This window comes from Anolis sagrei, chromosome 4 (assembly GCF_037176765.1).
Source record: "Anolis sagrei isolate rAnoSag1 chromosome 4, rAnoSag1.mat, whole genome shotgun sequence".
Classification (NCBI taxonomy): domain Eukaryota; kingdom Metazoa; phylum Chordata; class Lepidosauria; order Squamata; family Dactyloidae; genus Anolis; species Anolis sagrei.
The window spans coordinates 91,996,374-92,017,835 of NC_090024.1; the positions used below are offsets into that span (position 1 = coordinate 91,996,374).

The following is a 21,462-nucleotide window of genomic DNA, read 5'->3' on the forward strand; positions in this document are numbered from 1 at the left end:
GTGTGATTTGTTTGTATGCCATGGAATATTGCCAATTTGGAAGCAGCTCTGAGTTGCCTTTGGGGTGAGATAGAGCAGGGTAAAAATATAGGAAATAAATAAATAAATATTTTCCCCTGGATGTGGTTATAGCATAGTACTTCAGAAGTTGGAGAACTTGGGGCAGTAGTGAAATCAGCCAATTGTTGTTGTGTGCCTTCAAGTAATTTTGACTTTTGGTGACCCCCAAGTTAACCTATCATGAGGTTTTCTTGTCAAGATTTGTTGAGAAGAGAGTTGCCTTTGCCTTTCTCTAAGGCTGAGTGAGTAGGACTTGCCCAAGTTCATCCAGTAGGTATTCATGGAATTTGTTGCACTATGTATCTGGAGTCGGGATTCAAATCCTGATTACCAGATTCATAGTTTAAGATTTCAGACACTATACCACATTGGCTCTAAATCAGTGAATAGAGAAATGTGATTTGCTATTTGTAATATGAGGAGGTCTGTTTGACTCTACATGTCCCTAAAGCACACAGGCAAGATGATGAAAATTGTAAATGATAGGTTACTGGGTATTATTTTTGCAATATTTGTTCTCTACAGCTTGATTGTTTAATTTGGAAGGACCTTGGGAAAACTCAGAACCTTTCCAGAAAGCTCATAAAGATGCCACTTAAGTGAAATTCTTTGCAAGTAGCACAACACAACTCTCATGAGCTATATGCTTTTAAATCACCCCTTCTGTCAGAACTCACATTGCACAGTTAACAACCACGAAATTCCACTTTAGAAGCTTTGCTTCAACCTGCTGTGCAGGTAATGACTGTTTTAAACCAAGCTTAAAGTCAGTTAAAAGCAACAACAGCAACCAATGAGGCTGTAAACCAGTAGCTGTAGAAAACAATGGTGGAGGAAAATACTGTGAATCCATATTCTGCAGCTGTATAATATTCCTGTTTGTAAATCACACTGAATTGAAGAAAGTGTAATGAGAAGCTGAACAGTTCACTCTGGTTTCCCTTTGGATTTGGAATGGTGTCTAATTATGCTTAGTTATGTTGTCTCTCAGCTATAGTCTTAGTACTGAATTAACCTAGCCCTGTGAATCCGTAACCAACTTTAGAATCCGAAACAACATTTTAAATACCTTTCTATAGCCATGACAGCCTTTGTTTTATTTCGTTTTGTTTTTAAGGGATGGGGGGGAAAAAAAGAAAGTATGTGATTCAAAGAGCAGGACTACTGGCACTAAGTATTCAGAACTCGGTTTATGAGAAGTCCCATGAGGATCTTAAAATTTGCCTTTCAGATACTACTGAAATACTTGGTTGTTCAGAGAAGCAAAGTTTCAAAACTGTCTTGGCACAGACACAAAATATTCAAACACAGTCAAAACAGCTCCATTTTAATGTCTTTCTTTTTCTTTTTAATGAAAAAGGCCAAGGCAAGGTTGCTCTTTTAGGAAGCATAAGGTTGAGTCCAGAGTTCTGTCTTATGGGTTCATGCCCATATTCAGTAGTAATATAAATCTTTGTAAATGCTATTCTCATAAGCAAAAATAAACAATATTACAATTTTTCTCCACACCACCAGAAAGTAATGGGGAATGGCACAGTTTTTCAATGTTTGCTGTTTAGGATTTATTATCTGGGGGGAAAACCCTGCACATGACCTTTTGGCACAGAAAATAGCATTTTCTGCTTTTCTCTGCACAAAAAAAGTCACCAAAAATACTTGTGTTTCCACATGTGTTTTTTTCACATAGAATAAGTTCTAAGCTATGAATATTGTCAGCTAGCTAGGGCTTTCCTGATTAGGGTTTCCTGACTTTTTTTTTTTTAAAAAAAACATATTTGAGCAGTTTTCAAATATATTTAAATATTATTTCCATCTTTTGCAAGCAGTTCCATGTTAACTGCAGGGCGCTGTCCAGATTCCGGTGCTGAAATTAAGATTGAGCTGCCTATCGGGCAGGCTCTTATATGTAATGGAATGGATGTACATCATATTCTTTGCCTTAATAAGCAAAAACACTGAGGCTGGCTCTATTTTGTTGTTAACAAGCACTTGTAGACCAAAGTATTTTTGCTATCACAATTAGGAAAGTTACCTTTTGAGGCTACATCTTCTAAAATCAGGTGGCCATGATGACTTGGGATTTTGTGATCTGAAGTCCAAAAAAAAACTTTTCCAAATTCTCCATTGTCATGTCCAAATCTAGCAATTTTACTATGTTTTAATAAAAAAATCCATCATTTAATTATCTGTAACATTAATACTTAAGCCCTGTTTGCCTGCTTTCTTGCAACCTTGAAACTCATAGCTTTTTTTCCTTCTTATTTTTCTAGTACCCTCTTCTAAAGTAAGCCAGTTCAGTCAGAGAAATGCTATAGTTTAGTTAATGCTGGGGTTTGGTAACATACAATTTTAGGGACTTTAGGAATTACTAAATTGGTTAAGTAGAGGGGAACTCAGCAGCAATGTAGGGGCTAAAATATGCTTGAGAGGTTGAGGCCATCATCAAGTTTAAGAACTTTTGATCCGCTTAAATGCAGATATGTTATTATCAAACGTGGAGAGATTTGCAATTGCACCCAGTGTATAATTTACTAGGAAAATCCTATTAGTTTTGTTTGGTGAGTGGGATGGAAATGAGACAGGTAATTGACACATGCATTTCCCTCCCTCTGTAGTAGTGGGATGTATGGGAGTTGGGGACAGAAAAGGGCTGAAAGATAAGTTGTCAACCTATTTATTGTTCCAGATCTCATCAGCCTTTTAATAAATCTTTTTCGACAGTACTATTGCTGGAAATTCTTTTTCTAAAAATGTCAGCTGGCATTTGAGAAGAATGTGTCTTTTGTTAAACAGAATAATTAAAAATTAAGTTTGGTATGTCTATCTAGGTTGATCTGGAAAGATTTCAGTGGTGGTTATGTGGAAGGTGTGAAAGTTGTCCTATTCCCAGCATTCTTGGAGGGGAGAGTGATATGATCATGTATGCATCCCGCATAAGTCTTGACTTTTGCTGAAGCAGAACAAGAACATTGTGATCCTGCATGTCAGTGGGTGCATGAACCTTTTCAGTGTAGTGGTTAGAGAGATGAACAAGGGAATTTGGAAATCTAGTGAGTTATGAAATTTGAACATTGAGGAAAAAGAGAAAATATCACTGAAATTCATTCTAACTCAAATTGTACACTGAAGGTAAGGGAGAAAGCAGTTCTAGGACCACTATTCACTCGACACTATCAACCTAGGTAATTATCACCTACTTTTTAGTCTCCCTTTGTTAAACTAAGCATCCAGAATGAAAGCTGACCACTCATTCAAGGCTTTCTTGATGAAGATTATTATCTTGATCCATTCCATTCTGGGTTCAGGCCTAGTTGTGAGAATGAAACAGCTTTGGTAACTTTGATAGATGAGCTTTACTAGAGTGAGTGAATCTCTGCTGGATACTTCTGTAATAATTCGTATTCTGAACCATGGTGTATTTCTGGAATTTGGAACACACTGCAGTGTTTCCCTTTGTTCTTGGCTGAGCAATCCCAGATGGTGGTGTTGGAGGATTGTTGTTTAGCTCCCTCACCATTACCTTATGGCATCCCACAAGACTCAATACTGTCTCTTGTCCTTTTTATCATCTATATGAAACTGCTGGGGGGGGGGGGGGAGGGCATCTGGAACTTTGGACCAAGTGTTATCAAGTGTTACTGGGACTGTGGCACAGCTGGCTGGGAGTCAACTGCATTAAGATCACTACTGACCAAAAGGTCATGAGTTTGAAGCCAGCCCAGGTCGGAGTGAGCTTCCGACGATTTTGTGTAGCTTGCTGTCAACCTTTGCAGCCCGAAAGACAGTTGCATCTGTCAAGTAGGAAATTTAGGTACTGCTTATGCGGGGAGGCTAATTTAACTAATTTACAATGCCATAAAAATCTCCAGCAAGTAAACAAGCAAAGAATGAGCAAGTACTCCATCAGTGTTTCAAATGGATGGTGAAGCGACAGCTCCCCTGGTGGCCAGAATACCCTAATGGAAGCTGGAAAGTTAAATAGCCTCTGTGTGTCTATATATGTTGTGTGTCTATGGCATTGAATGTTTGCCATGTATATGTACATTGTAATCCACCCTGAGTCCCCTGCGGGGTAAGAAGGGTGGAATATAAATACTATAAATAAAAAATAAAAAATAAAACCTAATTCTGCCTCTCTTTTGCAGTTAAGGAGGCTTGGAGATCCCAAACCATAGATATCAAAGAACTGTATGGGGATGGGTCAGGATTACCGCCTGTTCTGGATTAGTATTCCATGTGAAAGGCCCTTTCTATAGCTTTGGGGGTATCATCCAGCATTGCTCTTAGAAAGCCAGGTGGCTGATGTAACCAGGAGCATTTTTGCCTGGATTTGATTAGTACACATTATACAACTATACTTTTAAAATTTATTATTTATTTACAGATTTTATATTCCACCCTTCTCACCCCGCAGGAGACTCAGGGCGGATTACAGTGTATATGGCAAACATTCAATGCCAATTTTTGACATACAAACATATACAGACATAGACAGAGGCTATTTAACTTTTTCTGGCCGCCAGGGGAGCTGTCGCTTTCATCGTCCATCTGCGACACTGATGAAGCACTTCCGCATTTCCCACATGCTTCCTCACTGGAATGCTTTGCTGGCGTCTTCTTTATGGCCTCATAAATCAGTTAATTTAGCCTCCCCACACTTTAAGGTGGTACCTTATTTTCCTACTTGACAGATGCAACTGTCTTTCGGGTTGCAAAGGTCGACAACAGGCTACACACAATTGGTTGGAAACCCACTCCAACCCGGGCTGGCTTCGAACTCATGACCTTTTTGGTCAGAGGGAAGGCAGATCTTTTCTTAGGGAAGGCAGATCTTAACAGAGTCCTTAAGACAGAATTTTGTTATAAAATGATAGATACACTGGGATATTTTCTTTATAAGGGAGCAGCTTTTAACTGAAGCCAGACACTTTATGGACATTGAAATATGGGAATTTTAGACTGTTTTTACCTTTAATGTTTAAACCATGGACAGTTTTAAGCATCATTGAAGATTACACATGGGTTTTAATTAATGGTTTTAATGTTTGTATGTACATTTTTAAATATGTTGTGAGTTGACTTGGGTCCACTCTGGAGAAAGGTGGCATAAAAATCTCCAAAATAAATAAATAAAAGAAGACATGTACTGTTCTTCATGATAAAGTAAGTACCTAACCTAGTTATAAAGACCAAAGAAAGTGACTGGTAAGAAAAATCTTTTCTGCTTACAACATGATCTTACATCTTGAAGCTATAATAATGAAATTAATTGGCGATAGATGAAAGAACACACTTTCCTCACATATGACCTAAGCATAGCTGTTGTTCAATACTACTGCTGGCCGCTGGCTCAGCTGTGTGGGTTTTCTTGAAGGATCAAATTAATTAAGACTTGGCCTCTCAGTAAGCCATAACAGCAAAACAAAACCTCTGTGTTTAGAAGCTGTGTGCTTCTTATTACCTGAAGCTAGGGACAGAAAGATGGTTGAACAGAGTTATTGTGCTGTTATCATGAACAGAGCATGACCCCGCTTTGTATCATTGAAAAGGGTGATTCACTCATATAAGGCAGCAACTTTTGGGTGTCATGAAATGGCAGCACACTGGCAGTCATCCGATTGTATTCTATTGTTTCATGGAATCACAGGGTTGGGAAAAATTACAGTGATGATCCATTACAACTCCCTGCCATGCAGGAATACATAATCAAAGCATTCCCAATAGATGGCTCTCCAGACTGTTCATTTATTTATTTTCCTTTATTTTTATTGTAAACACAAGGAGAATAATATCAGATTCAGTTACCATTTCATAATGCTATACTCTTAATTTTCTTAACATTGCTGATTTCACATTTATCTATCACTTGTGTCTATCGATATTTCTCCCCTCCCTCCCCCCATTCCCCCCACCATCAGGGATGAACTTTCCTTCATTCAAATATTATTTTAGTTGATCAATCTAGGTGTGAGTATAGTTCAGTTCTTTGTAATTCTCTTTTCCTTATATGTATCTATCAATCTTCCCCATCAAGTTCTTCTTGATTTGGCCTGATGTGTATTTAGTTCGCCTTTCAAGAATGTAACCTTGGAGCATGAAATCTGCACCAGGACTGTGGCGCAGCTGGCTGAGTGTCAGCTGCATTAATTTATTTATTTATTATTTATTTATTATTTGCATTTGTTAACCGCCACTCTCAGCCCGAAGGCGACTCGTGGCGGTGTACAGAACACAGAACATGAAGACAACAGTTACAGTAAATCAGGATCATAACACACATCTTACTAACACACAGCTAATTAAACTAAAAATCCGCTTCGTCTTGTTTGGGTCATAATCAGTCTCGTCGTCTTAGTCCATTCCGGTGGTCATTCCAAAACATAGCACTTAATTGAAGGCCTTTTCGAAGAGCCAGGTTTTCAGGCCCTTACGGAAGGCCATGAGGGAGGGCGCCTGTCTAATTTCAGCAGGGAGGGAGTTCCACAGCCGGGGGGCTGTGGAGATCACTTCTGACCAAAAGGTCATGAGTTCAAAGGCAGCCCGGGTTGGAGTGAGCTCCTGACCAATTGTGTAGCTTGTTGTCGACCTTTGCAACCCAAAAGACAGTTGCATCTGTCAAGTAGGAAAATTAGGTACCACCTATGTGTGGGGAGGCTAATTTAACTCCGTATATACTCAAGTATAAGCCGACCCGAATATAAGCCAAGGGACCTAATTTTACCACAAAAAACTGGAAAAATGTATTGACTCGAGTCTAAGCCGAGGGTGAGAAATATAGCTGCTACTGGTAATAGTCAGTAGGTTAAATGTTTTTGAGTATTTACACAAAACTGTAATTTAAGATAAGACTGCCCAACTCTGAATCAACCATTATTCTAACCTCTTCCAATGTAAATGTGCTTACCTATTACCTATAATGGTAGAATAAAATAATAAATATAATAACATGCAATAAAAATACTAATAAATAATGGAAATTTAATAATAATAGTAATAATAAAGCAATAAACATAATAACAATAATAGAGTAAAATAATACATGCAACAAATATAATAATACAGTAAAATAATGTAAACGTAATAATAATAATAGAGTAAAATAATCAATTTAATAAAAGTAATAATAGAATAAAATAATGTAAATGTAATGGTAATAGAGTAAAATAATCACTATAATAAAAATAATACTAATAGCAGAGTAAAATAATAAATAACCTTGACTCGAGTATAAGCTGAGGGGATTTTTTTCAGCCTAAAAAAGGGGCTGAAAAACTAGGCTTATAGTCGAGTATATACAGTAATTTACGAGGCCATGAAAAGACTCCAGCAAAGCACTCCAGCAAAAGCATGCAGGGAATGCGGAAGTACTTCATCAGTGTCACAGATGGATGATGAAAGCGACAGCTACCGGCCAGAAAAGTTAAATAGCCTCTGAGTGACTGTCTACATCTGTTGTGTGTCTTTGGCACTGAATGTTTGCCATATTGTAATCGACCCTATGTCCCCTGCAGGGTGAGAAAGACAGAATGTAAATACTGTATATAAATAAATAATAAATAAATATATATTTGAACCATATTTTTGACTTCCTGCTTTCTATGTTATTTTCAGCCCAAGGCCAACACTGCTTGGGCAGCGACTATAATATATTTTATAATTGCTGCCCAATCCTTAATGTTTTCATTCCTATCTACTTTCTGGGTGAAGATTTTTTTCCATTCAACTCCAGTTTATGCCCTATTAATTCTTCAATTTCCTTCTTTACCTTGTTATAGAATTTTTGTATTTTGTCACATTTCCACCTCATACGCATGTAAAAGCCAACTTCTCCACATCTCTGCAAACATAATTTTGTGGTTGATTTAGTTATGTGAGCTAATTTAATTGGGGTTCTATATCAGTTGGTCAGTATTTTCCTTTCCTCTCTAGTCCTTATGTGCTTGATTTTAAAAATTGAATTGATCCAGTGTTCAGTATCAGACTCATTACTATTCAGGCCCTCTTTCCATATCTCAACCAACATTTGTTTCAATTTATATTATTTTCCAACTAATTTATTGTATATGAAACCCATCAGGCATTTCTCCTTTTCTAATTTCTACTTTAAAATTTGATCACAATCTACCTCTGGACCTTCCTTTTTCCTCCAGTCAATAATCTTTTGTTTCAACCCATTCCATAAAAATAAAGGATAACTCTATAAGATGCCTCCCGGCGTATATGATGACCCCTGACTTTTGAGAAGATTTTCTTGGGTTAAAAAGTAGTCTTATACGCCAGAATATATGGTATATGCTATTTTACCACAGACATCAAACTGCTTTGGAACACCCAGATGTTATAATCTCATAATAACATATAATGGCCATAATAACCTATTTCTAGATTCAAATATGTATAACAGTTATATACTCCTTAGTTCAAGCTACCTTACATCAGTATAATTGTTGTCATGGTCCCAAGGAGCATACACAGGATGATGAATGGTATTGTGATGGTGTCGGATGATTTGGCTCTTTTAACTGTGATGATAATGTTTTAATGTGTATAGTGCTGACATTTTTACCGTGTAATGAAGTGGCATTGTGTTGTTATTGTATATTCTTTGTATGTTAACACATGTTGTGAACCAGTCTTTGAAGGTGAGAGGGTTGGTATATAAAACCTCGAAATAAATAAATAAATAATAAATAAATACACATTTAGCTCTTTTAGGTTCTATTTGTTAGATACAAAGTGCCACATGATCATCTCCTCCTACTGATTGTATTCAACTTCAGAGTCCCTCCTCTGTATTCAACCAGTATGAAATATATGGTTGGCTGGGATAAATGGGAGAGCCTTGTTGATCGCAGCACCAAATGCAATTTGATTTGATTTATTAATATGTCTTAGTGCTCTCTGGTTTTATTTATATTCTTAATGTTATAAAGGGAATAAAAAGCAGGATATAAATGGCTTCAGAAAATAAATAAAATCTTTTTGGGGGGGAAAGGCCATCTGCCGAAACAATGTGAATTGTGTATTATGAGAGAGAAGGCTTGTTATGCAATTTGTATACTTAGAACTCTAAAAATAACCATGGGGTTCAAATATTCTGAAACAGACAGAATAGCCATACCTTTTAAATATACTGAAAGAGACAAAATAACCAGTCCTTTTAGAAAAATAATTACCTCCGTTGAGTCGGCCTTCATTTAACTTTGTTCATATTTTTTCTTTGGATGATAAATTACTGCACTTTAAACTAATTGTGTTATATTTTCTAGTTCCCTTTCCAAGGTCAACAAAAGAGCAGGAGATAGAGCTCACCCTCATTTTACCAAAATGAATAAATAATTTGTAATGGAATGCATCACCTCCCTTTTCCTCCCTTAAGCTAGCTTTTAAAACTTTTAATTTATAGGATTGATTTTTTGTTTCCCCCACCAAACCACATTAAAGTGTAATGAGAAAATCTTTAGGAAAAGGTTGGAGCAAATATGCAGCTATCCGCATATTACTCTTGGCAATTGCAGTTCCTTCTCCTAACTCCTCCCTCCCCTTTACTTTCAATGACAGCTGCTTTCTGCCATAGGATTGATTTCATTTAAGTTGCCTGTTTGTTCCTATTCCTGTAATTAGACTTATGCAACATATTACGCCTGGGAATTGGGGAACCCTTTGGGTGGCCTGAAGCTTCTAGCAGCCCTAGACAATAGAGTCAATGGGGAGGAACAGTTTATCACCACTTCTCTATATGCCCATTTATCAGACTCGATGACACAAAATTCAATGCAGAAGCTCAAATGTTGAATTATGCCCTGCAAAAAAAGCATAGGAGGGGTGGAGGGAGGAAAGGAGAGTATAAGAGAGCAGCCCAGCATTTTCCTAAGTTTACTGAAAGTCTAGGAAAGCATGTTTAATTATGTTTGGCTTTGACTTTTCAGCAGAACATGATCATTCCCATCTCAGTGTCTCACCACATCTACCACATTAACTGGATAAAATGTGAAATAGTTTATTTCCTTGATCCCTCTGTACAACGAAATTGTCTGCAAGGCAAGTGAAGAATTGTTTGGATCTAATATTCTTGGCAGAGGAACTCCCAAAAAATATCAAGATAGATGGAATCTCCCATTACTACTAAATCTCTCATTGGTTTCCTAGAAATGGCCATCCAATCCTTCACTCTGGCTTGGGCAGTAACTGTAGTAAACCCTGGTAATGTCACAACTGCTGTTTCTTTCTCACTTTTTTTTTTTTACTAAGATGGTCTCAATCTGACAGTCATGATTTAAGTCATGGATCTCATCTTTGATCTCCTGACCATTTCCTCCCTCATTTTCTGTTTGGTATATTTTTAGTACTACATTTCAATCATCAGACTCATTCCACCAGGTTTCAGTTGTGATTATATCATATTTGCTTTGCTGGGTCAAGAGTTCAAGTTCATCTTGTTTTTCCCCATGCCCTGTGCCTCAGTATAGAAATATGTAAAACCATGGGTCATTCCTCTTAGCTGATTATTTAAGGTTTTTTCCCCTCCTACTGTTAGTTTCTTGTACTATCCACCTAATTCTTTCTGTAAGACTATTAACTTCAGCACTTGACACAACCCTGCCCTCAAGAATATCGTCTTCTTTGTGCACACAACAGAACCCTCCTGATCAATTTTGCCAGCAGGCTGACTCAGAGCCATCCTGCTGGCTTCAAATGAATAGAAAATTCTTTAGGTACCACATACTGGTTTATTTTGTACTAAGGAATGAAACATTTTTAACTGACATTTCAAGTGGGGGGGGGGGAGCATGTTTTTCTAGAAGTTTCAGATCTCTCATTTACCATTTCATATGATTTATTTTTCAGTATTGAGTGTTGAACTGTCCTTCCATAATTTGCAAAACTAGCATTTTATATTAGGGCCAGCCCTGTATCCAGCCATCAAAATAACTTTCTATTGACATACTTCTCAATTGAAGTAGGTTGTGTAAAATAAGCCTAGCAGTGTTCTAAAACAATAGAGGCAATATTATGTCTACTAGATGTGAAGTGAACGGGCATCTATTAGCAGGGAATGTATCTAAAACTGAACAAAGGCCAAATGTTGGCTCTATCCACTGACTGATAGCTGAAATGAATCTTCTTTACCTCTTAGAGTCACAGATGCTCTAAGTGTATTGCTTTTTACCCCTGTATTTCCTCAGATATTTGTTCATGTTTATCAGTATCTTGTTACACGCAGGTGTGGGTAGCAAAAGTACCTGAAGGATATGTCCAACAAAAATCTCTGTTGCTTTTCCATACCACAGAGAGGATTAAACAGAAAATGTTGCTATATAAAAAAGACTGGTGTTTCTGAAACGGGTAATCCCTGTAGGCCAGATTAATATTTGCTCACCACTTGCTATATCACCCAGTCGTAGCAGTCTAAGATTGTACTATATAGTAGCATGATGATAATTGCAATGAACCCCTCACAAAGTTGCTTAAATTTTGTCAAACAGATCAAAATAATCCTCTTGTCAGTTTGATATCTGGGTTGTAGGTTTTTCAGGCTGTATGGCCATGTTCTAGAACAGTGTTTCTCAACCTGGGGGTCGGGACTCCTGGGGGGGGGGGTCATGAGCAGGTGTCAGAGGGGTCGCCAAAGACCATCAAAAAACATAGTATTTTCTGTTGGTCATGGGGGTTCTGTGTGCAAAATTTGGCCCAATTCTATCGTCGGTGGGGTTCAGAATGCTCTTTGATTGTAGGTGAACTATAAATCCCAGTAACTACAACTCCCAAATGTCAAAGTCTATTTTCCCCAAACTCCACTAGTGTTCACATCTGGGCATACGGAGCATTTGTGCCAAGTTTGCTCTAGATCCATCACTGTTTGAGTCCACAGTGCTTTCTAAATGTAAATGAACTACAACTCCAAAACTCAAGGTCAGTGCCCTTCCAGTATTTTATGTTGGTCATGGGAGTTCTGTGTGCCAAGTTTGGTTTGATTCAATTTTTGATGGAGTTCAGAATGCCCTTTGATTGTAGATGAACTATACATCCCAGCAACTACAATTCTGAAATGACAAAATCAACCCCCTGCAAACTGACCAGTATTCAAATTTGGGCATACAGTATTGGGGTTTTGTGCCAAATTTGGTCCAGTGAACAAAAATACATCCTGCATATCGGATATTTACATTACAATTCGGTGACCCCTTAATAGAGTTCCTCATGTTGTGGTGACCCCAGCCATAACATTATTTTTGTTACTACTTCATAACAGTAATTTTGTTACTGTTATGAAGTAGTAACAAAAATAATTTTATGGCTGGGGGTCACCACAACATGAGGAACTCTATTAAGGGGTCACCGCATTAAAAACCACTGTTCTAGAAGCATTCTCTCCTGACGTTTCACCTGCATCTATGGCAGGCAGCCTCGGAGGTTGTGATATCTATAGTTTGATATCTATTGCACCAAAAGAGAATCCATAGCAAGACCGTGCCAGTAAATCCAAGTAATGTTTTTTATATATATATATATATATATATATATATATATATATATATATAATAGTGAACCCTTCACTTTCATGGATTTTGCACTTGTATTTTGGATTATTTGTATGCAAAGTGTGACGTGGAGGCCACTTCTTCCCTGGCGACCACAGCTATGGTGCCCCATTTCCCCATACCACTCCACTGGAGATATTCACGGTTTTACCACTTTCACAGGAGAACTGCACCCTTGTTTAAACTCCCACAAATGTGAAGGGATGAGTGATAAATGTTTGGGAGAAAAAATGCACTGATACACACACACACTGTTCATCTCAATGAATTGTGCATATGAAGATTCTGAAACTAAAACACTGGCTTCTCCTGAAAATCTCACTGCTTTCATATAAAGAGCTATAAAATCTGTCAGGTAGCCTGGACCCAAGATGTATAGGTTTTACAGGTCATAATAAGCACTTTGAATTGCACCTGGAAACAGACCAGTGGAGCTTTTAGAGCAAGGGAGTTGTATGCTTTTTGTAACCTGCCCCAGTTAACAAATTGGCTGCAGCTCTTTGTTCGTGTTGAAATTTCTGAACACTCTTCAAAAGGAGCCCTGCTACACATTAAAAAATAACCATCATACAAAATGCAAGCATTAAAAGAGATAAAAGCACTCAAGGAAGCTTAGTAACAGATCAAATCACTTAAGCAAAAAGATTATGCAAAGGAAGCACTTCTTGACCCAGCACATAGTTAAGCTATGGAAGTCACTTCCTCAAGAAGTAGGGCCTTATCACAAAGACCAGGCTCAGTGTCCTACTTTGCTTAGCATTGCAGTGAAAGGATATGGCCAATGGGGTTAATCACATGAGGGAAGTGTAGCCCTCCTAGAGAGGACCTGTGCTGGCTCCATTGGAACTAGCATGTCACAGGAAGCTTCCCATGTTTTCAGGGCAGCCTCCAGTGACACTTTCACACCGGATGGGAGCAGGGCCTCCACCAGAAGTCACCCAACATCATATGATAGCTGGCATGGGGCTACGTCTAGAAGCCAGGATGAAAGTGTCCTAGGATGCTAATTTCCCCACCCCCAGGTCTGAGAGACCAGTAGCGATGGCTTCCAATTCATACAGCTTTAAAAGAAGGAGCCCCAGTGGTGCAATGGGTTAAACCCTTGTGTCGGAAGGACTGCTGACCAACAGGTCAATGGTCCCAATCCGGGGAGAGCAGGTTGAGCTTCCTTTGTCAGCTCCAGCTTCTTTTGCGGGGACATGAGAGAAGCCCACAAGGAATGTAAAACATCAAAACATTTGGGCATCCCCTGTGCAATGTCCTTGAAGATAGATGGCCAATTCTCTCACACCAGAAGCAACTTGCAGTTTCTCAAGTTGGTCCTGACACAAAAAAAAGCTTTTAAAGAAGATTAAGATGAATCAATAGAATGTATTAAAAGAAGAGAAAGTTAAGTATAGCTGAGTTATCAGTTAATATGGCTTATGCAACCTCTAAGATGAGGTGTAATACAAGTTTCAAAGATAAGAGCGGGAAAATAGTATCAGAGGTACATACTCTTCAATTGAGCCAATTTGGTAGAGATAGTCTCAACTGATCCTCTGTTGTCTCACTTTCAAATGATTTAAAAAGTCTTATATTCACTCACTTTTCATTTCAACCCCTTACTTCAATTGCTCCAAAGTTCAAAGTGTAAAAGGAGTTTTCATTCAACTCAGATGAGAGAAGAGAGTAAGGGTAGAATCTTGCTCTTCTCTTTGGGCTCAGTCAAAAGCAAATTTCATAGTTCATGTTTTTTTCTTCATTACTAATTTTGCCATCGTGACCACACTGATACGCACAGCCCCATATGTCCCCATTTTCATCTATGAAATGTTGGAGGATGCACTTGGTGAAACAACACATTACTGGCCTCACTAAGCTTTCCACCTCGCCCACAAGCCTCTTATGTTGCTATTTAATTTGCAAACCATTTATCACATTTTAAAGTCCTGCAGACAAAATACTAAAGTTTTGAAACAAAAGTATACACAGGGCAATTTGAAGTCTTAGCAGTGCTTGAAGGCAACTAGTTACAACTAATTACTTACTTTTAATGAGCTTCTTGACCCAGTAATAGAAGTATAGCCAGCCAAATGATATTAGGATTGTAATTTAAAGACATATTTTATTATTTCATAAAAGTAATCTCAATTATTTTGAAAAGGAGAGAGTAAGTCTTTAAAAATATAATAATAGTAAATAATAACATTTGGAGTCTTGTTACTAATTGCTTTTTTAAAATGAATATATCTAAATCTGAATTTGGGATAATATTTTCCCAACTGGAATTACCATACTTGCTTAGACAACACATTTGTAAAATCTCAAAGGCAGAAAAGTCCCAGTTCTGGAAGAAAATATGACACCAGAACACACTTATAATATATCCAACTTTTTGCAAAGACAAGCTACACTGGGTAGGCCCGTAGCCAGGATTTCAATTCGGGGGGGGGGGGGACTTTTTTTTCAGGGGGGGTTTCGGGGGGGGGGCTGAGTTTCGGGGCGGGGCTGAAACTGAGTGAAAGAGGGTCTACCCTAGCAAACCTTTTGTATCGTTACCCCAATACCCCCATGCATATGGGATATATTGAGTATGGTGATCAGATCATGACATGAATAAACATAACAGTTTAAATAATGCACCAGTAAAGTAGAGCAGCTCAGGCATTTGAGAACCCTAGCACTGTAGTCTGTCACTTCTCTATTAACTGTCATGATTATGCTTCACTTTAGGGACTACAGGAAAGCAGGAAGGTGACTCATGTATTCTTTTGCAAATTAATAGTATTTCATGTTGCTAGATAAAAGATTGACATTTCAGCTTGGAATATATATTAACCTCAGAATCACTGTTGTTATCTGCTGTGTTTGATTCAATTAAGGAAAGCAGTGGGAGGCAGATTTTGTTCAGAATGGGGGTGGGGAAAAGAACATTTCGAATAAAAAGAGACTTCTAGATTTGGTAACATTCAACCAGAATTTAAATACAATCTTGTCCCCCAAGCAAAGTTCTGTAGGCTGTACAGGGCATAGTCTACTCCACTCAGGGTGAATCTTCCCTCTGCAAGGTCAAGACAGGCTTTGCTTGTTCACTAGCCCAGTGGTTCTCAGCCTGTGAGTCCCCAGATGTTTTGGCCTTCAATTCCCAGAAATCCTAACAGATGGTAAACTGGCTGGGAATTCTGGGAGTCGTAGGCCAAAATACCTGGGGACCCACAGGTTGAGAATCACTGCACTAGCCTCTTTAGCAGCAGTGACTTATGGACAGAGCTGCAGATAGAGTTATCCCTCTCTGACATAGTAAGTCAGGGGGCTCCTATTTTCTTCTCCCATCCTGAGCATAGCTTTCCCTTAATAATGAGATGAACATGTAAGAATGGAAAGAACATTCAAACAATATTCAAATAATGGATGAAAACATGGTTTTGAGTGTTGAATTACCCTGGGCACATCTCCACAGACATTTTATCCTGAAGGATTAGTGAATCAGCTCCATGGTGGCTACATGACACTCAGACCTGATACATATAAACATAAGCCAAGTTTCCTTTGTGAGTGTTGTTTAAAAACAGCATGGATTTTGAAGACTTTCTTGTAGCAGGAAGAACATAGCTGAAACTTCTTTTTGCTTCCCTCAAAAAAATGACTTCATCAGAAAAGTCATTTTCCACGTAATAGGATGCTTTTGCCCCAGTTGAGCCATGGAGCCCCACACCACCTAACAGACGACACAGGCTGACTTACAGCAGGGCTCCATGGCTCAATTGGGGCACAAGCATTCTACAATGCTATGCTGGGAAAATGAGAGGCTGTGCTGGCAGTGCCAGGAACACAGGGTTGGTGTGGGGGTAAGCTGCATGGCAACACTTCTTCACATGTGAAGGGAAAGCACTGCTACAGCCCCTGCTGATTCACCATGAAGGCTGGCAAATCACCCCTGGGGACCTCACAATTGTGATGAGGTCCATAGAGAGGCATTGTTTCCCTATTAATGTGGCTCAGGCTCCATTCCCCCAGAAGCTATGGCATGAATTCAATTGTAGGTTCCTGCAAGATTTATTTAACCTATTCGATCAAATGGCTTTAGCTATATGTTGGGACAATATTCAACAATGGATTAAATGGGTTTACTCTATTGATAGGATTGAGGCCTATGTACCTGCATCAAAACTGCATGTAAACAATTTATAAGCCATGGCGTTTGTGGCTACTACAACAATTACACCAGGGCCAGGAAAAGCTCTAAACAGACAACATAGATGATGGATGAGAACTGCAATCCAATACCATCCCAAGGGCCAAGTGTTCCCCATTCCTGTTATGCTTAATTTAACTGCATTGCTATTAAATTGGCAACCTCATTATAATCATAGAAGGCATATTCAAAAGGTTAATGTGTGGATAGAACTGTTTTTCCACTCAGTGCTAGAGACCAAATAAGGGGTTGAAGAGCTATTAACAGAATGAAAACCTGGAATGAAGGTATGGATACATAGGTGAAGGAACAATCACTGCGATACAAAGGCAAAGAACAATACTATACTTACTGGGACTTCACTGTCTATGATTGGGAATTAATATATTTTTCAGCTATCTTGTGTTCCTAGACACTCTTGGCTTGCCTGGACTCTTGCCCAAGAACTTATATAAGTTTTTAAGCCAAACAAATCACAATTATCTTTTTTCATGAACAGCAAATATTTTGATTTTCTTGTCCTGAACAGCTGGAATATGAGTGAGTACTCCATGCTATGCCATCACATCAATTTTCTCCATCAGTTCTAGGAGATTTACTACAGTGGCTTCACAACAGTAAAATGTTTGTTCACACCCCCAGCAAACATTATGCTTAGAATTCAATGAATACATTCATTGAACTAATCCCACAATAAACTACAAAACTGTAGGAACCGTAATGTATCAGCTATGATCAGTGAGCTAGTGTAGGCTGCCTGTTTCATCCCATTTTCTCCAAGCACAGCTAAGCAAACCACAGAATTTTGCTCCATGGTTTGTTTATCATGTTGTCTGTATTCAGGCACAGCTGCCACTGAGATTTGTTTCTCTCTCACCAAACCAGATACGAAATCCACAAGCAAACTTAAAATGATCTGCCTCCTCGGTTTCTGTTTTTGGGGGTAAGAGAAATATAACAGAGTAGCAGCTGTTTGCAAGACATGATGAACCATGGAGAAAAGCTGCTTTCAACTGCCAAAGGGAGTTATCTGTAGCATCCACTGAGGGCCCTTCCAGACAGCTTCATAATCCGGGACAAAGAAATGGGGCAAAAAATTGAACTACTTGAAAGCAAGTCCAAACACGGAGCTGTCAGTCTTGACAAATAGTCCCTGGCATACTGAAAAGTTTGTTTGTACTGGATTTTAGAGATCTGCAAAATGAGCATAGGACATCCACTGGAAGTTTTCTTTTCTTTTTTTAATTGACTCTCTGAGATGTGCTGAACCTCATAACTGCTGATGCAAATATATGAATTTACTCACATCCAGTGAGAGAGATCACTTGGAAAATAGTCCCTGCTGAGACTGTTTTTCAGGGACAGGGCTATCTTAGCCCGGCAGCCCCGCCCTGAAGCTTATTCAAGATTTGGTGCCAACCCACCCTTCCACCGACTTACAATGAATTTAATGGGTCCCCTCTGGGGCTGGGTAGGAATCCCCCTATCTGTTTTAGGTTTTTATCCCCCCACCTAAACCATGCACTGTTTCTTTATGGGCTAAATGGTGTTCATGGATCTTAAATAGGCTATCATGTGGGAAACAGGGGATCACATCTTGGTGTACACCTAATGCATCCCTTTGTGGTGTAGGCCAAGAATGGGAACCCTCACCTGTGGTTTAAACAATCAAGGTGAGGGCGAACAAAAATGGCCTTGGAGCAATAGATCCTCTGGACTTGAGGAAAAAATTATCTGTGCCATTTCCCTGAGTGGTTGCCTTAGAACTATAGCAGTTTTATTGCACCCGGAACCCAGGTGTCTCGCCCAAATTAACTGAGGAGTAGGTCTTGGATAGCCACTGCCTCAGCTTATTCCACACCAAGCTCATACCCTTTAAAATTGTTTTGCAGGTCACAGAAAAGTTAAACAGGTAACATTAATAAACGTTGTCCATAGTTATTCCCATATTATTGTATGGTCTTGTTATTTCAGTGGTTGGGGGGCAAATTCAAGCTCTGTTTAATTTCATAAATATATGCCCAAAGGAATGGTTGCAGAGAGTTCTCATGGGAATTGCTTTCCATTTGTGCTTCCATTTAGTCACCTGTGTGTCTTTGACTCCTGTTTACAGTCCTCATCAGCTGTTTCAAGATTTTAAAATGTGCACATGTGCTGGACCAGCCCACACCAGCATTTTGCAATGGAGTTCTGCTTTTTGTGAGTGCCAGAATATACAATGATGTGAATATGCATTTTTGGGTGATATCGAATTTTAAGCACACATTTTTTTTAACCTGTGTTTTTCAGCCAATGATGCAATTCAGGGCATATTTTTGGGCAGCATCATTTAGCCACCCCTCCCCCACCTTACCCTGGTTTTTCTTGGATTTTAGGGTCCCTGTAGAAGGGCTCTGAGGCACACTGCTTGTCTTCTGCAAACCAGGGTTCCACTGATCTCTGGCTGACCATGAAATGCCAGCATGCACAAACCATTAAAATATGTGGTCCTGCATTTTACATTCTATTAATGTAGTCTGTGGAACGGGATAAGATTGAAGATTTTCTAGGCAACTGATTTTTCTGGATAAATTAATTAAGAGTAAACATTACCTCAGCTAACCTGAATGTCATGAATTAAGATGCTGTAATATTTACATCTTCTCTGTTCACCATTTGATTAGTCTATTTTTAGAACACACTTAATTAACTAAAGTACCTTTAATCTGTTGATAGTTAATGCTTAATAAGATGCTATCCTGCATCCTACCATTGTACACATTTGTGTGTGTGTTTATCCTCTTGTTTTATGATGGGTTGTTTGCTAAAATATCATTTTAAAATAATGAACCCAAAATACACTGATTAATTTGCAACTTGTAGGTCATAAAAGGCAATAAAACAAACCTATATGCTTTCTTATATATATTGCCAGAAGCTCATAGACTGAGCAGTATCTGTCCACCTCATTGCTTTGCTGCCAAGGACTGCTGGGAAGAGAGATGGAAGATAATCTTGGTCCATAGAGGGAAATACTACACCAGGGATGGGAAACAGATGGCTATTGAACTGCAGATGTTAATGAACTGCAGATGTTATTGAACTGCAGATGTTATTGAACTGCAGACCCCATTTTCCTTCACATTGCCTTGCTGGATAGTGCTCATGATAGTTGCAGTTCAACATCTGGAGAGCCACATGTTCTTCACAAACTATTCTGTAAGGAGGATGAAGAACATCTACCTACGTTGGCAGGCTTTCCAAGAGCAGTGAGTATCTCTCTGTAGCCTTATAAATGGGGCAACATGTAAGAAAATAGACACTTTTGATAGTTTCTTCAGGATTCCATGGTAGGATTCCCTGCCCAATAACCAAGGTATGGATTGTAGTAAGACAGTATCCATCTTGGGTTGAAAGCTAGCTCGGAATAAAAGGCTTCAAGATTTCTTTTATTGAACTAGTAGAATAAGGAACCAGTGAAATTGAAAGTTAATTGGAACGTAAGGATGTAATGTAAGCACTTCAGGGAGAGTGTTTCAAAACCAGTGTAGGATCACTGCTTTCATGACTGGAATGCCATAGCGTGCACGCACGCACACACACGCGCACACACAAACAGGTCTTGTCTTTTACTAGATCCTGGGAAACGTTTGATAAATAACACAATTGGAGAAAAGCTGAAGAGAGAGAAGACCATCAGTACACCACATAAAATACAGGTGTACATTACAGTACTTTGGCATAGATATCGGTGTCCCCTAACTGCTGAACCATTTTATCAAACTATGAATGCTCTGTTCTTGAAATCCAAAGAACCTGGCCACAAATGAACTGAAGGTGAGAAATCCTGAACATCGGGCAATACTGAATAAGCCCTCTTCTGAGGCTTCAAATCACTTGCTTTGTGTGTTTCTATTGCTGCCCAAAGCACAGCTTGTGCGCTCTGCAACTAGAGATTACACATCGAGAACTATTGAGTCTGTCATGGCTCTCTACAGTATACAATTAGAATAAAGCTGCCTGTTTCACTCTGGCACTTCTGTAACAGTGAAAGCAAATGTCATTCAATAGCAAAGTCAATAACTCTGAAATTCACTCTTTCAACTGCTCAAAGCACTAGCATAACCAGATTCACAGTTTTGTAGTGGAATGTTGACATGCACAAAAGATCGTAAAAGATAATGCCTGCATTATTCCTCACCCTTAAACTTTCCTGTTTTTGCAGATCACTTTATTCCCTGAATGCATCTGCATTCTGAAACTTCATATAAACATAAAATGCAGAATTAATTTCCAAATCAGTCACTCTTCCAGATTGGTCCAAAGACATGGATTATGACCCACAGTGGCATGCAAGGAAATCAGTCAACATAAACAATAATCCAGTGCTAGAAAAGAAACAAGAAAAGAAAAAAGAAGTGAACAAAATATAGTGTCTGGTTGCACCTCACTTACATTGATCATGGTTTTTCCCCTTCTTGTTATTGAGACATCGTAACCCCCACCCCCTGCAAGATTTATAGTTCATCAAGGACTCAGAAATAAATATATGATTTTTTTCCTTTTTATAAAAGACCATTTCCAGATTTGCTCAAGTTCAAGGCATCAGAAGATCAAGACCAGACCAACAGCAGCTGTAAACCCCTAAATTCTATTGTATCAAACCCATCAACAAACTTATTATATAAACATATAATTTATAAT

General features: G+C 38.7%; 1 protein-coding gene across 1 annotated transcript in view; it reads right to left on the bottom strand.

Annotated features, from left to right (window-relative positions):
• Positions 1–21,462, bottom strand: part of LOC132774515 (cadherin-6) — a 228,619-nt gene that overhangs the window by 130,802 nt on the left and 76,355 nt on the right. The window lies entirely within an intron of this gene.